Source organism: Heterodontus francisci, chromosome 25 (genome assembly GCF_036365525.1).
Source record: "Heterodontus francisci isolate sHetFra1 chromosome 25, sHetFra1.hap1, whole genome shotgun sequence".
Lineage (NCBI taxonomy): Eukaryota > Metazoa > Chordata > Chondrichthyes > Heterodontiformes > Heterodontidae > Heterodontus > Heterodontus francisci.
Genome location: NC_090395.1, coordinates 25,300,149 through 25,314,554, shown reverse-complemented (window position 1 = coordinate 25,314,554; position 14,406 = coordinate 25,300,149). Strand labels below are relative to the sequence as shown.

Genomic DNA, 14,406 nt, shown 5'->3' with positions numbered 1-14,406 from the left:
TGTGATGGAGGCAGATTCAATCGTGGCTTTCAAAAGAGGATTGGATAATTATCTGAAGATTAAATAAATGCAGGAGTACAGGCAAAAGGCGGGGGAGTGGGACTAGCTGAGTTGTTCTTGCAGAGAACCAGCACGGACACGACAGGCTGAATGGTCTGCTTTTGTGCTGTAACCATTTTATGATTCTATGAATCACAGAAAGTTAACTTGCATAAATGGAAGGCAAATACCAAACCAAGGGTTTAGTGAAAATGAGGAACTTGAAGAAATCAGTATAAATAAAGAAATAGCACTGGAGAAATTAATAGGACTTAGTGGCAATAAATCTCCTGGACCTGATGACCTGCATCCTAGGATACTAAAATGGAAGCTGCAGAGATAGTGGATGCATTGGTTTTGATCTTCCATAATTCCTTAGATTCTAGAATAGTTCCTAAAGATTGGACGGTAGCAAACATAACCACACTATTTAAGAAAGAAGGAATTAGTGAATGCAGTACATTGGATTTTCAAGAAAGGATTGGCGTATAAGAGTATAAAAGTTTTACATTGGTGAGGCCACACCTGGGTTACTGTGTAAACGTTTGGTCTCCTTACCTAAGGAAGGATATACTTACCTTAGGGGAATGCAACAAAGATTCAGTAGACTGGTTCCTGGGGTGAGGGGATTATCCAATGAGGAAACATTGAGTAGACTAGGCCTATATTCCCTGGAGTTCAGAAGAATGAGAGGTGATCTAACTGTAATAAATAAAATTCTTAAGGGGCTTGACAGCCTAGATGCTGAGAAAATGTTTCCCGCAGTTGGGAAATCTAAAAAATGACGTCACAGTCTCATAATAAGGGTTCTGTCATTTAGGACTGAAATGATGAGAAATTGCTTCACTCAAAGGGTTGTGAATCTTTGGAATTCTCTACCACAGAAAGCTGTGGATGCCCAGTCTTTGAGGGCATTCAAAACAGAGGTCGTTAGATTTTTGGGTACTTAAGGAATCAATGGATATGGGGATGATGCGGGAAGGTCAAGTTGAGATAGAAGATCAGCCTTGATCTTGTTGAATAGCGCAGCAGGCTCGAAGGACCAAATGGCCTACTCCAGCACCTATTTATTATGATTTTATGTTCTTATTTGTAATTGATTTTTAAAAATTATTCATTGCTGGAACATGAGCGTCACTGGCAAGGCTACTCACTGCAGATTTCTCATCTGCTTTAGCACACTTATGTGTCTGGTCTGCATAAAATTCGCCATGAGTTTCTGATCAATTCATAAAGAAATTTCTAGCTGTTTATTTACAATGTGAAGTTAATGAGACTCCTGTGTTATGCCTTAAAGCATAGAGACAAAAGCAGTTTTGTAAGCAAATAGCTTTACTTCCTGAAACTGTTCGAACCCATTACAAAATCTGCTAACAGTAGGTGACCCTTTACCCCATTCAGAAGTACAAAACTGCCTCAAAAAAACCATGATCGGTCCACACCTTGTTATTCCCTTGTATTTTGCAATAACAAACAATTCACCTGTGTGCATAATTCTGCAAATGAAATGCTCATAAAGATAGGGCAATTAGGAGAGGCTATAACAAAATCACACAAATTCATAAATAGGACATGGTAGCTTGTTAGCATTGGGACATGGCTGCAGATGCATATAGCAGAATCTGTCTGCTTCATATAAAGTTCATATGAGTTTGGGCGGCACAGTGGCGCAGTGGTTAGCACCGCAGCCTCACAGCTCCAGTGACCCGGGTTCAATCCTGGGTACTGCCTGTGTGGAGTTTGCAAGTTCTCCCTGTGTCTGCGTGGGTTTCCTCCGGGTGCTCCGTTTCCTCCCACAGCCAGAAGACTTGCAGGTTGACAGGTGAATTGGCCATTATAAATTGTCACTAGTATAGGTAGGTGGTAGGGGAATATAGGGACAGGTGAGGATGTGGTAGGAATATGGGATTAGTGTAGAATTAGTATAAATAGGTGGTTAATGGGCGGCACAGACTCGGTGGGCCAAAGGGCCTGTTTCAGTGCTGTATCTCTAAATCTAAATCTAATTCTAAAACCTAGTCCTAGTAGGTGTTCCCATAGCACAAACCTGTCCTAATCTGGCACTAGTTGTCACTAAATTGATCATCTCATTCAGAGAGATGGGAAGGATAGCTGATTTGGGAAATGGAAAATGTCACACTGCTCCTCTAGTGAGTACTTGTCTGAGGTTGGAACATTAATCGGGGAGAAAATGGGAGTTTTACCCCATACCCAGCATCTACTAAACTTGATTTGGGAGTGTTGTGGGCTGACAGTGGGCAACAGGGAAATGTTCCAGTTCCAGTGTTAATGGACTTTACCTAGAGAGCAGGAAAAGTACATCTGGAGATGGTTTAAAAATTAACAAGTAACTGAATGACAGTAAAAGACAGATTCCAAAACAATGATAACTGTAGTTATATTGAGAAATAGTGTCTGAAGTTTAAACACACAATGTAGACAGGATGAGGAGAAAGATAAATACAGCACAATAGAAACTCCATTATCAATGTTCCAAAATTCCCTTTTCCCATTATCTGGTGCAAATTTATGTATAAGACAAAAGTCATGTGTGAGACATCACCTCATTGCACAGCCCGTGAAAGCCAATTATCACCATGCCTGCCATAAATTAATTTCACAAACCAAAAAAGATTAATTTAAATGTATTTGTCTTGTCTTCATTTCTGTGTGAGGTACTGTGTGTTATTTTAGTTGAATCACAAGGAGAGGTAAAATTGAGCCTCAATGTGCCCATTTTCCATCTGGTAAATGGTGCAAAGAAGTTGTGGTTCATCCTTTGATATTGAAGAAGACAGCAGAATACTATCTCATTTTTTTGCCGTGAGTTCTATGATGACTGACTATTTTGCTTGGATTGAGTGTCTCCAGATTGAACACTGGATCCTGGATACAGCAGGTTGGAAATCTTGATTTTTCAAGTACACCTTCTCAGCTGGTGTTTATATTTAGCATCAGCAATGCTACAAGCCTCGTAGTTGGAGGTGCCTTCGTACAAGGTCCCTCAGCATGCTTTCGTATCTTGAGGTGAGATTTACAAAAAGGCAGATTTAGGCGGCCAACCTCTGAACAGAAAGTTCAATGTTATAACTGTTCCAATATATGGGTAATTTTAAAAAATATGTAACCTGAATGTGGAGACTGGAAGGGCAGGAAAGCTCCTCACAGCTCTACATTAAAAATGTAGGCCACTGCTATTCACCCTCTTCCCTTTTTATTTTGAGCTGTTCTTGGGAAGTGAACAGCATTGGCTAGGCCAGCATTAATTGCCAATCCTTAATTGTGCTTGAGAAGGTGGTGGTGCAGTCCATGCAGCATTGATACACCCTCAATGCTATTCTTCAGTGATTTGATATAACTGACTGGCTTGCTATGCTGTTTCAGAAGGCAGTTGAGAGTCAACCACATTGCAGAGGATCTGGAGTCACATGTAGGCCAGACAGATTTTTCCACTAGTAAACCTGATGGGTTTTAACCAGAATCTAGTAGTTTCATTATCATTATTAATGAAACCAGTATTTTTAATTCCATATTTATTCATTAAATTTAAATTCCCCTAGCTGCAATAGTGGGATTTGAACTCATGTCACCAAAGCATTCGTTCAGAGCTCTGGATTTCTAGTCCAGTAACATTACCACCATGTTCATTTCTCCTATACTCCCTAGACTCACTTTAGACCCTTGTCTAGTATGCCTGCCAACTGATCCTGCCACCCCAACACGACTGGCAAGATGCCTCTGGGGCCAGCTGCTTGCTGGATGAGGCCAGCAGATTAATTTGCCGTGGTCCGGCCGCCAATCTGATTAGGCACAATTTTGGAATGATCCATTATCTGGGTCAGGGTCACTCAGTGCCAGTTTACCCTGATTTTAAAATATGAAGGTTTTCTGAGTGAGTCATTAATGTGACCATAATGATTAATCTTTCACTTTCAAATCCTTTTTTTTTAAAGCATCTTTATTATAAACATCAGTCAGGCTTTCATTTCAGTTGCCATCTTTGATAATCCAATATGACTATTTTGTAAACAAAGTGTTCTGAGTTGCAAACCAGAAGGTCCCCAGAGAATCTTCTCTTAAGAAACATGTCAAATCATTTGCTAATTCCCAGTTATCTCAGTCCAACATGCTTGAAAAAGAGAGTGTGGGAAATTTCATTATTGCTCTGGTCAAGCTTTGGGTGGGAATGGGTTCTGTTTTGAGTTGTGTTTTGCCATTGGCAAATTTTTCAGGGCAGTAGTTCCATATTTTCAAGGATTCCTGGCTTTACTGGAAATTTTGTTCCAGGAGGACCAGAATAGAAACAACTATAAAGACCAGATCTAATCCCTGAGTTTCCTAATGTCATTCGGCATGGCAGTGCTGTAGTTTACCCCACTGTCCCTGGACTACACAGGGAAAATCAGCCAGGAGATCCACTCTCATTCTTGCAGGAAAGTGTGAGTGTTAATGGAAAGCAAGGCCAGAATTAGGTTCATTTCTGCTATCCCTGCAAGTAAACAACCTGTCAATCTTTATTATCTGGGATTATGTATGAAAAGTAACTATTTCCTGTTGGTTTTTATGAAAGGTAAAAGTCATTGGCCTCTTGGAAGTGCCCATTTTTGGGCATGCATGAGTGCAGTGTGCAATCCCTGCACCTGAATGTTGAGGCCCAAGGTTCCCCAAATCTTAGGTCTCGGGCCTCATTTCCGTGGAGCCAGTGGGCTGCTGAAAGCAACAGGCAGCTCACTGGCAAAGGATAATGAAGGATCAAGGTGTTGTTGGTGTTGCAGCAGCCTTCAGATGAGTGAGGAAATGGGTGACCAGGAATGGGGTGGGGTGGGAATCGGATTGGGAGGCAGCAGTGACTGGGGTGAGGGGAGGTATTGGTAGATGGGGAGAAGGAGGTGGCAATTGGGCAGAGGTTGGGGTTATTAGTGGTGATCAGAGGGCAAGGCTGTGGTGAAACAGTGGCTGGTGGTGATGGATGGTGGCAGGGTGCATTGAAGCAGTGGCGACGGTGATCGGAGGTTGATAATTGCTCCTGTGAACCACCTTGATACATTTTACTTCATTAAAGGGGCTATATTAATCCAACTTGTTGTTTAGTGCACCAAACTAGATTAATAGACGGAGGAGATGTATGATCACATATAAAGTAATTTATAAAGCATGTCAACATCCCAAAGTGCTTCACATCCAATGGATTACTTTTGCAATATGGTCATTGTTATTTTGTAGGCACATATCGCAGCAGTATGTGCATAGCAAGGTCCCATTAACAGCACTGAGATAAATGACTAGATCCTCTATTTCAATGGTGTTGTCTGAAAGTTAAATATTAACCAAAAGAACTCTGTTCTTCAAAATGAGATTTTAACATCCGCTTCAACAGGCAAACAAGGCAGCATTTGTCTTTTCATTTGTTCTCAGGAAGTGGGAAGCCTTGCCAAGGCTACATTTGCCCATTTTTAATTGCCCTGAGAAGGCAGGAGTGAACCTCCTACATGTGCCACTGCAGTTCTTCTGGTGATGGTGGCCCCACAATAATGTTAGTAGGTACTGTAGGAATTTCACCCAGCAACAGTGAGGAATGGCAATATCACCAAGTTAGGTTGGATTGTGACTTGGAGATGAAGGTGTTTCCATGATGTGTTGTTCTCATCCTCCTCAAGGTAGCGATTGTGAGGCCAGAAGATGTTGATGAGGTAAGCTTAGCACATAAAATCATAGAATAGGAGCAGCACAGAAGGAAGCCATTCTGCCCATCATGTCCATGCTGGCCCTCTGGGAGAACAACCCAGCTAGTCCCACTCCCCTGCCTTTTCCTCGTAGCCCTGCAAATCTTTTCTCTTCAGATAATTATCCAATTCACTTTTGAAAGCATCCGGGTAGATAGTATCTTGACTTTGTTTGACCTAAAGCTGTGAGATTTCATAGGGTCTGGAGTCAAAGTTGAGGACTTCTAAGACCATGTCTATAACTACAGATTATAGATAGGACATACCCAGGATAGTCATTGAGGAACCTCGAATATTAGCTGATAGATCTGACTGTGAATATCAGGCTTTTGCTCAATTAGTCTATTGACAGAACTCCCAACACGGATGCCAGTTCTAACACATTATTGAGGAGGTCTTTGCAGGATCAGTTGGGCTGAGAGTGCCTGAGCCATACCCTGATCCAATGCCTGGCTCATTGATGAAAACAGACTGATTTTTTTCAACTGAATGGATTACAAGGCTAAGTCAGAGTGTATTAAGAGTCAAACACACTTATTGTGGAAATAAAATCATATTTAGATGAGACATTAGTGAACAACTGGGTTTTTGTGATGATACCTACCAAAATTTATTGAACACAATTGTGCAACTTGCTATAGTGGGCTTTAAACTCACAACCACTGGATTGTTAGCCCTGTTTCATTACCACTAGGCTAAGACCCACATCATTGAGTGGGGATTGAACCCACCACATCCTAACACAGGAACCAGAGTGCTACCAGTGAACCAAGCTGGCACATGACATAAGCAACAGGAGCAGGAGTAGACCATATGGCTCCCTGAACCTGTTCCACCATTTAATATGATCATGGCAGATTTTCAGCCTCAAATTCACTTGCCTGCCCACTCCCCATGTCCCTTGATTCCCTGAGATACGAAAATTCTATCTCTCCAAGCCTTAAATATATTCAATGATGGATCATCCACACCCCTCCGAGGTAGAGAATTCCAAAGATTCACAATACTTTGAGTGAAGAAGTTTCTCCACTTCTCAGTCCTAAATGATCAGCCCCTTATCCTGAAACTGTGCCCCCTTGTTCTAGATTCCCCAGCCAAGGAAAACAACACCTCAGTGTCTGCCCTGTCAAACCCCTTCAGAATCTTGTATGTTTCAATGGGATCACCTCTCATTCTTCTAAATTCCAGAGAGTATAGACCTAATTTACTCAGCCACTCAGTCAACCCTCATACCAGGAACTAATCTACTGAACCATCGTTGTACCGCATCCAAATCAATTTTATCCTTCCTTAGATATGGAGACCAAAACTGCACACAGTACTCCAGGTGTAATCTCACCAAAGCCCTGTACAATTGTAGCAAGACTTCCTTATTCTTGTACTGCAATCCTCTTGCAATAAAGGTCAACATGTCACTTGCCTTCCGAATTGCTTGCTGTACCTGTGTGCTAACTTTCTGTGTTCCTTCTAAGAGTACACCCAAGTCTCTCGGATCATCAACATTTAGAAGTTTCACACCTTTTAAAAATATTCTGCTTTTCTCTTCTTTCTACCAAAGTGAATAACCTCACACTTCCCTACATTATACTCCACCTACCACCTTGTTGCCCATTCACTTAACCTGAATATATCTCTTTGCAGCCTTTTTGTGTCCTTCTCGCAGCCTATATTCCCACCTATCTTTGTATCATCAGAAAACTTAGATGCATTGCTCTTGGTCTCTTTGTCTAATCATTAATATAGATTGTAAATAGCTGAGGCCCCAGCAGTCCACTGATCAGTCTGCCAACTTGAAAATGCCTCTTTATCCCTACTCCCTGCTTCCTGACTGTTAACTAATCATTTATCCATGCTAATATATTATCCCCCAACTTCAGAACCCCTTATCTTGTGCCTTTTGAGTATCGAATACCTTTTGGAAATTCAAGTATATTACATTTACTGGTTCACCTTTATCTACCCTACTAGTTGTATCCTCAAAAAAACTCCAATAAATTCGTTGAACACTATTTCCCTTTCATAAAACCATGCCGACATTGATTGTACTATGATTTTCTGAGTGCATTGTTAAGACTCCCTTAATAGATTCCAGCATTTTCCTGACAACTGATGTCTGGCTAACTGGTCTATAGTTCCTTCTTTTCTCTGTCCCTTCTGTCTTTAGTAGCGGTGTTACATTTACAATAGCGGTGGTACATGGTGCTGTAGAAGATTAAAAATATTTGTGGTAGTCACACTTGAAATCACAATCATAATAGGTGTGCTTGCTGAACCCATTAGCTCAGTCTATTTCATTTAAGTTCATATGTACCTCCCTTGTTCAGGATGTGTCCTTCATTGACAAGCACAGCTAGTCCTTGGGCTATCTTGGTGGGGGCATAGCCTGCCTCTTGCCCCTAATAGTGTTCCAGGATGGGAATTCAGATTGTAAAAACATAGTGCAATTTAACCAGAACAAACTTATTATTGCTGTGACTGAGCCATTTTCCACAGCATCTAGATCACAGCAACATTATTGCCTTACACTTCACAGTCAAGTTGCACATCAAACTGAGGTCAGATGGTCGAAATATTCTAGAGCTCAACAGGAGTCTCATGAAGAAGTAAAGGGTTGTGATCATGATAATCCTGTTGTGATTTTAATCTTGATTAGCACTGAATGCTAATAATCTGGCAAGTGCGATCAGAAATTGATCATTTACCCAAGAGTGCTAAAGTTTCCATCTCCCATTTATACTAGAAATCGAAGTAAACAGAGATCAATCTCCCACCATTTGGACTCTGACAGCTGTGTTGTACAGAGGTGGGCAGGCACAAAAGTTGGTGCTGCTGGCTGGTGTGCCGGTTTCCTGGCACAATTTCACCCCTGGACCATTTTCCCAGAGACAGGATGGGGGTTGGAAGGCAAGTGGCGGGTAGCCAATTAAGGGTGGTTAAGGAGCTATTAAATCTATTAAAACCTATTGTCAGAGGCTGACTGAAGAACAGGCCAGCTGCCTGTGGGAGACCAGACGAGGCGTAATGTGGGGAGTGCATGGGCAGTGCGCCAGGCAGGCTTTGCGACCCTGCCCGCCTGTCTGGCAACAGCTGCAGCCTTAGGTCGCCCTTATTTTAAAAGTTTTAAAAGTTGGAGAGAGGGCGCCTCAAGATAGACCCAAAACCCAAAATCCTGCCCCTGAATCAGGATCTTTTTCATCCCATTAGAGTTCTTCTCTTTAAGATAGTTTCGTGATCAGTGCCTGCCCCCCAGATTTCTGCCCTCCTGAAAGACAAGGTGCCCATAAGCGGCGTGATTAGTGCTTGCCTCTCGCCTTTTCAATACCAAAGATTGTGGCCAGAATTTTACACTACCATCCCGCCCAGGAGGTTATCCACTTTGGTGGCAAAAACAAAAAGGCAGATTATTATCTGAATGGCGATAGATTGGGAAAGGGGGAGGTGCAGCGAGACCTGGGTGGCCTTGTACACCAGTCACTGAAAGTAAGCATGCAGGTGCAGCAGGCAGTTAAGAAAGCAAATGGAATGTTGGCCGTCATCGCGAGAGGATTCGCATACAGGAGCAAGGATGCCTTGCTGTAATTATACAAGGCCTTGGAGTATTGTGTGCAGTTTTGGTCTCCTTATCTGAGGAAGGATGTTCTTGCTATGGAGGGAGTGCAGCGAAGGTTCACTAGACTGATTGCTGGGATGGCAGGACTGACGTATAAAGAGAGATTGGGTCGATTAGGCTTGTATTCGCTAGAGTTTAGAAGAATGAGAGGGGATCTCATAGAAACCTACAAAATTCTAACAGGACTGGACAGACTAAATGCAGGATGTTCCCGATGGTGGGGGAGTCCAGGACCAGGGTCACAATCTAAGGATAAGGGGTAAACCATTCAGGACTGAGATGAGGAGAGATTTCTTCACCCAGAAAGTGGTGAACCTGTGGAATTCTCTACCACAGAAAGCAGTTGAGGCCGAATCATTAAATATATTCAAGAATGAGTGAGATATAGTTCTTAGGGCTAATGAGATCAAGGAATGTGGCAACTGGTTACTGAGTTTGGATGATCAGCCATGACCGTATAGAATAGCAGAGCAGGCTTGAAGGGCCGAATGGCCTACTCCTGCTCCTATTTTTCTATGTTTCTAGGAGTGGGCTGGAAGGCAGGGAGGCGTAAAATCGTGTGGGATGGTGGCAGTGCCATGCCCATCATCTACCTGCTGCCACTGGTATTTTACCAACAGCAGGGTGTGTGGCAGGTGGCTTGGCCACCCATGGGCCAATTGAGGCCCTTAAGTGGCTAATTAAAGCCCCCACTGGAAGAATCCCCCCCCCCACTGTCTCTCCATCGACCACCTCCCCCCCCCCCCATCCCCCTCATCAGGGCCTGTCCGATTGGCCCCAGATAGACTCCACCACATTTATCTTTTCCGAGGCCGATGTTAATGTTCCACTTCTCGCTGGGTGCAGTCCCAGTAGTGACCACCGCTCCCGGTGATGCTGCTGGGACCGAAAAACTGCCAGCCCTCTGATTTGCCGGCAGTTCTTGGAGTCGGGACATCCTGCCTCTGAGGGGTGTTTTATGATCCTGTAGTTTTTTGTTTCCGGGAAGAATGCAGTGTGCATTTAAGGCTGGAAAAGGAGAAGTACTGCTTTAAGGTAACAAGCTCCCGAGACTGTGATTCAAAGAGTGCTTTCTCGTTGCCATAGGATACAGCCACTCAGGACCAAAGGCACGAGATACATTGATGTCGTTTGACATCTGAAACTAGTTGAAAAACTGGCTTTTGAGACACAGTTAACAGAAACAGACAACTGGACCAGCATATACTGAAGGAAATAAGAGCTCTCTCTCAGTTTATTGAAACCCTATTTATTATACTCTCAGAATTCTGATGTCAAGCCAGATTACTTTCTTACAAGTAAGTAACCAATTCCTTTAACTACTGAACTGTAATTGTTGAATTCATCGCTGGAAGATGAGCATCATTTCAACTTCTGAACTAGACTACTGACTATCCTACTGTTGAAGAACCTTTTTTTTCCCATCAGACGGTTGTGAGGACGTCATGCAACGTTGGACTATTCCACATTGGAAGATTTCGGCAGGAGCGAAAATATGCTAGGACATTAATGTTTCTATTTTAAATGTTGTTTATATCTTAGTAGGGTTTAATAATTTACTTTTTCTAATTAAACAGTTAATTTGTTGATCTAAAGACACCTGGTTTGGTTAGCCTCATTTGGGGGTTAATAGATGGTCCAATTTGGCTGGGTCTTTCTTTAATTTGGAAAGTTTAAAAATGATATGTTAGACGATCTATGGAGGGACGGGACTGAATCAACAGTGCGTTTCTCCCACCACAATCAGAATCATATATTTTGATTATGGGCTTTGACTTTAGTGGTCGGTCATAGCATATTAATTGGGTTTCCCATCTGGGTTTTGAATCATATATTAATTGGGGGCTCGCTTGAGATGGAATCATATTTTATTCAGTGACTCACATCTGGGATCAGAATCAGTCTAATTTGAAGGGTTCGCATTTAGAATCATATTCATTACTCATCGCTGGGATAACATATTTAAATGGGAGTCATACATTTGGCATTATATTTAATTGCTGTCGCATCCGGGATTATATCAATTGGAAACTCGATTCTTGGGATCTAAATCTAACGCCAATTACAATTACAATGTATAATAAGGTACAGTCTATACCATCGTTAATGGCACTAGTCGTTGTAACGGAGTTTTTGGGAAAGCAGAATGTTTCCCTGAGTAACTTGATAACTTTAACTAAGAACAAATTAAAAGAATTGGCAGCGAAATTGGGGTTGGAATTGAAGTCAGGTGCCAAAACAGCAGAGATAATTGACATAATGGCCGAACATCTGGAATTAGTAGAAGATGATGATGAAACTGAAGGGGATAGGAGGAACAAGAAAGGGAATACAAGAGACAAGAAGGGAGTAGGTCTGAGAGTGATGCAGTGGCATTGGCTAGGATTCAGTTAGAAACGAAAAAACTTGAGGCAGAGAAAGAATTAAGAAAACTTCAATTGGAAAAAGAGGAATGGGAAAAAGAAAAAGCAAAAGCAATAAGAAAACTTGAACTTCAAAGAGAAAGTGAAAGAGAAGAGAGGAAATTTAAGTTCAAAGGGATGGAACTAAGACAAGAGGCTAGTCTTGAATCCAGGGGAAATTCGGGTCAGGAAGAATCTGAATTTAGGTCGGGACCCAGCGAAAAATTATTTAAATTTGTTCGAGGAAAGGGACATAGAGACATTTTTCATATCTTTTGAAAAAATAGCCAAACAGATGAAATGGCCAAAAGAAAGCTGGACACTGCTTATACAGGAAAGACTGGTAGGCAGAGCTCATGAAGTTTATATTATGCTTCCTGAAGAAGCTTCTGCAGATTATGAGATGGCAAAAAGGCTATTCTTGCTGCATATGAGTTAGTCCCTGAAGTTTAGGAATTTACGAGATTGGCTGGGCAGACATATTTAGAATTTGAGAGGGTGAAGCAAATGACTTTTGACCATTGGATTACGGGCATTAAAGATAGAAACCACATATGAGACCCTTCGAGAATTGACTTTCTTAAAAGAGTTTAAAAACTCCATTCCTTCAGTAGTGAGACCTCATATAGATAACCTGAAAGTTTTGAAAGCTAGGCAAGCAGCAGAGATTGCTGATGATTTTGAGCTTGTGAATAAGCCAACCTATTTTGTCCGTCACCCCCATAAACCCGAGAAGGATAGAAAGTGGGAGAGTGAAAGGAAGGCAAGTATCCGGGGACAAGAAGGAACATCTGGGAATGCCCCAGGATCACCTCCTCAGGTCAGAAAGGAAGGTGCTGAGGGTAGAAGTGAGGTTCGCAAGCCAAAGTGTTATCATTGCAACAAAACAGGTCATCTTTGTTCAGAGTGCTGGAAATTGCAAGGTAAACATATAGGACTTGTTGGGGTACACAAAGTTAGTGCAGAGGAAAAGACTCTGACTGAGAGTATAGCAGACCAGGCTATAGCTTTAACGACAGCTGTGAATGTGAAACCAGATCTAAAACTAAAAGGAGTGCAGAGGTTAAAAATAAAATACCTGAGAGTTATAATGATTTTTTGTCAAAGGGGAGAGTAGCTCCGTATCCTGTAAGTGAGGCAGGAAAACCTATCATTATACTCAGGGACACAGGAGCAACCCAAACACTCTTGCTGGGGAAAGATATGAGGTTTCCACCAGAGAACGCCTTGAACGCTAAAGTTTTAGTGAATGGGATTGGCAGGGTGTGTATACACGTACCTTTGTATAAAGCATGCCTAGAGAGTGACTTAATATCTGGGGTAGTAACTGTAAGTGTTGTCCACAGTTTACCACTAAAGGGAATTGATCTACTCCTAGGAAATGATTTGGCTGGATCAAAAATATCAGTTTCTCCTCCAGTTACAGAGGAACCAAGTGAAATTAAGGAAATGGAGCAATTACAGAAACAAGTTCCGGGAACATTTCCTGCATGTGTTGTCAACCGAGCAATGGATAAACAGGATCTATTGTCGGAGGTAAAAGGGACACCACAAACAGATAGCCAAGTATCTGAAACCTTATTTTAGGGATTTAGATAATCCAAATGAGATGTTTAACAGATCATCTATCATTGCAGTACAGCAAGCTGATCCAGAGATATACCGAATAGCACAGACGGCTCTGTCAGAAGCTAAGGCGAAGGGAGTTTATTATATGGCAAACTGGATTTTGAGGAGGAAATGGAGACCGCCTCAAGGACCTGCAGACAAAGACTGGACAGTTGTTGAACAGATAATGGTACCACCTAAATATTGCCAAGGACTATTAAGGTTAGCACACGACATTCGTTTGGCAGGACATAGGGGAATTCGGAAGACCAAATCACACATAAGCAAACATTATTACTGGCCAGGTCTCAAAAAGAATGTGAGACAATTTTGGAGGGCATGCCATACCTGTCAAATGATGGGAAAACCAAATCTCTTCTTCTTCTTCTTCTTCTTTGGCCTCCTTGCCTCGAGAGACAATGGGTAAGCACCTGGAGGTGGTCAGTGGTTTCTGAAGCAGCGCCTGGAGTGGCTATAAAGGCCAATATTAGAGTGACAGACTCTTCCACAGGCACTGCAGATAAAATTGGTTTCCGGGGCTGTTACACAGTTGGCTCTCTCCTTGCACTTCTGTCTTTTTTCCTGCCAACTGCTAAGTCTTTTCGACTCGCCACTCTTTAGCCCCGCCTTTATGGCTGTCCGCCAGCTCTGGCGACCACTGGCAACTGACTCCCACGCCTTGTGGTCCATGTCGCAGGACTTCATGTCGCGTTTGCAGACGTCTTTAAAGCAGAGACATGGACGGCCGGTGGATCTGATACCAGTGACAAGCTCGCTGTACAATGTGTCCTTGGGGATCCTGCCATCTTCCATGCGGCTCACATGGCCAAGCCATCTCAAGCGCCGCTGGCTCAGTAGGGTGTATATGCTTGGGATGTTGGCCGCCTCGAGGACTTCTTTGTTGGAGAGATGGTCCTGCCACCTGATGCCAAGGATTTTCCAGAGGCAGTGAAGATGGAATGAATTGAGACGTCGCTCTTGGCTGACATACGTTGTCCAGGTCTCGCTGCTGTAGAGCAAGGTA

General features: G+C 42.5%; 1 protein-coding gene across 7 annotated transcripts in view; it reads left to right on the top strand.

Moving 5' to 3' along the window:
- LOC137383789 (bile acid receptor-like) overlaps positions 1–14,406 on the top strand; it is a 181,451-nt gene that overhangs the window by 47,912 nt on the left and 119,133 nt on the right. For 3 of the 7 annotated variants that reach the window (XM_068056997.1, XM_068056996.1, XM_068056995.1), the window contains exon 2: positions 10,459–10,670. The exons of the other annotated variants lie outside the window; for them this stretch is intronic. The gene's annotated coding sequence lies outside the window, so the exon portion shown is untranslated. The remainder of the gene's footprint in view (positions 1–10,458; positions 10,671–14,406) is intronic. 7 annotated transcript variants of the gene reach the window in all.